This window comes from Nicotiana attenuata, unplaced genomic scaffold (assembly GCF_001879085.1).
Source record: "Nicotiana attenuata strain UT unplaced genomic scaffold, NIATTr2, whole genome shotgun sequence".
Taxonomy (NCBI): Eukaryota; Viridiplantae; Streptophyta; class Magnoliopsida; order Solanales; family Solanaceae; genus Nicotiana; species Nicotiana attenuata.
In genome coordinates, this window is record NW_017671188.1 from 335719 (window position 1) to 338771 (window position 3053).

Genomic DNA, 3053 nt, shown 5'->3' on the forward strand with positions numbered 1-3053 from the left:
AAATGGTGATGTCAAATCTTGATTAGTACATGTTTCTTCTCAATGGGAAGTGACTGCTGCACTGTCTGCTGCACTGTCGCGTGTACAGTTGCAAGCAGTCACTTTCTGCAGTTGCTTTCTAGCTGTAGTTGACTCATACTTCTGTCAGACAGGTCCCTTAGGTGTTCCTCTTTGTACAGTTGCGGACAGTCACTTTCTGCAGTTGCGTTCCAGCTGTATAGTTGACTTATACTTCTGTCAGGGGAACACCAAGGGATCAGGTTCCTAATCTGGTTCTTGTGCACACTGCCCAGATTGTCTTGAGTTGATTAACTTGAATGATTATACCAGCCATGCTTCAGGTCCTTTATCTGGTTCTATACAGAAAGTTTGTTAGATCAACAAAACATAGATTAAAAGACCTTAAGCCCATCACTGTACCAAGCTTGGCAATGGATTCATCATAAGTATGCTGCCTCGGACTACTGTATATACCTTGTTTAGTCCCATAAGGAACTGTATCAGCCTCCTATCTTGCTCAGCTTTGTACATACTCTCTTTTGCACTTTAATTACAGGTGCAACTACATTGAGTCCTTTTGTTCAAAGTAGTAAGCTCTTCCACAGAGCTTCTTCAACTTAGTATAGTAGGTAGTGATATCAAGAGTACCTTGCGAAAGATCGTTGATTTCCTTCTGAATTTGATACAGCCTCGCTCCATTAGTTTGTTCATAGCGACGCTCTAATTCCTTCCAAAGCTCAACAGCATCATTTGCATATTCTACACTGTCTGCGATTTCCTTAGAGAGTGAATTTAGGATCCAATAGGTCACCATATTATCACATCTCTCCCACTGTCAAAATTGTGATGACGAAGGATCTGGATATTTGCACTCACCGCTTATGAAGCCTAATTTGTTCTTCACAGATAATTCCCTCAATACACTTTTCCTCCAAAATCTGTACCCTATTCCATCAAATGGAGCTGAAACGAGCATAGCTCCTGGATTATCAGACGGGTGAAGGTATAGAGGATCACTTGGATCAATTCCTGTGTTCATCGCAGCAACAATAGCAGTAGTTTCCACTCTAATGGAATTGTCTTGGTCAAGTACGGCCATGATCGAATGAAATCGATGAAGAAAACAGAAGAATTTTCAATTATCACGACTTTTGACAGCAAATCGTTAACGAATAAAACGAAATCCCCAAAAATTAGGGCAAATTCTGAAACCTAAAGGAATCGAACAAGGAGACAAATGAAAAACAACAAAAGGCAGGGGAAGATGATCTGCGAGATTAGCCTCGCTCTGATACCATGTAAAGATCTTCACTGAGAATCAGAATGAATGAGCTCAGCCATGTATGCCATGGTGAGCAGTGAAGCTTCTAGAACTGGGAGAGAACGAGAAGAAGAAAGGAGGTGGAATTGATGAAATGAAGCTCAAACTTTATTGATGCAATACAGAGCATATTTATACAACTTTGTACAGCTGGTACTATTAACAAACTAATACTAACTAATGCTAACTAACTTTCTAACTACTCCAACTAATTATCTCACTATGAGGAATACAAGTGAGTATTAATTAAATAAGATATCTCAAGAGGGTCGTTTGGCATGAGGTACTAGAAGGTATAGTGCTGGTATAAAAATTTAATATCATCTTAATACTTTGTTTGGTTAGCAAACCATGTATAAGTTATTTCGGGATTAAAATTACTACCGGTATAACTTATACCTTGTAGAGGGTGGGGTAATTAGCACCGAGATAACTTATACCTTCTTCTTAGAAATTATGTAATTGTCATTTTTAATACAACATACCAAACAGTGGAAAAAAAACAATCCCAGCATAACTAATCCCATCATAACTTATCCCGGCATAAGCCGTATTCACATCAAACGACCCCTGAATGTTCCTGGTGTGTCAGGTCGCACTGGATTTCTGCTTTAGATGTACAAGTGCATTCATGCGAGAAAATGACAAAAAAAATAATCCCTTATATTTGACAGTAGATTTAAAATAGTCTCTTAAGTATCACGTGCTCAATTTTGGTCCTTTAAATTTGTCAAGACTAAAGTAAGCACTTTTGGTCTCCACTAGATATTTACCAAATTTTGATTCTAAAACTTAGTCGAGTTATGGGAAAAAAGATCTAACCAGAAACACTAGAAAGGATGATTAATATCGCCCAAACTGAAACACAAGACACAAAAAATAGATCAAAAATAACAAAAATTACACCTCAAAAAGCTGCATCATACTCCATAAATAGACCAAAAATAACATAAACCGCAAAAAATGCACTTCTAAATAGAGTTCTCGTGAAATATTTTATATTTTTTACATTTCCGATTAATTTTAAAAAGAAATAGGTTGATAAATATTTAACAGAGATCAAAAGTGATCACTTATGACAAATTTAAAGAACCAAAATTGTTAAGGTGATACTTAAGTGACTATTTAAAACCTATTGTCAAAGGTAAGGGATCATAGTTTTTATTTTCCCATATTGATGCCACTGCAGCGCAAAATAGAGGAAAATCTGACATAACCAAAGAGGAACGAAAAGAGGTTCTTATTGAAAGGAGAAAAAAATGTGGATAGAAGTTGGATGAGGGGAAAAAATCATAAAGAGCGTCGACAGCAGGATTCGAACCTGCGCAGGCAAAGCCCAACAGATTTCGAGTCTGTCTCCTTAACCACTCGGACATATCGACACTTTACACCTTCAAGTCCTTAATATGATATATTTTTAGTATTGACTAACCCAAGATTAATTATGCATCTGATTTGCATTCACAAAAAACTTCTATACTTAGATATTGGGAAGTCACACGCCCACACCTTGAGGAGTGGAGGAGGATTATTTGGATCTATGAGAACCCATTAATTGTCTAAAAAATTTATCCATTTATTACACTGGCTAAATTTTTCAATAACATTGAAATGCACCAATCAAAATCATGTATTTGATGCGAAGCGTGACCAAGGCCTGAGTTAAAGATGTCTCACTCTGGTTATATTGTATACTGCAGGATTTTATCCAAAAAAATTGTTCGAAATTGTT

At 36.8% G+C, this 3053-nt stretch overlaps 1 non-coding gene across 1 annotated transcript; it reads right to left on the reverse strand.

Annotated features, from left to right (window-relative positions):
* Window positions 1-2621: 2621 nt before the first annotated feature.
* Window positions 2622-2703, reverse strand: TRNAS-CGA. The gene has a single exon. It is a non-coding gene; the product is annotated as a tRNA-Ser (tRNA).
* Window positions 2704-3053: the final 350 nt, after the last annotated feature.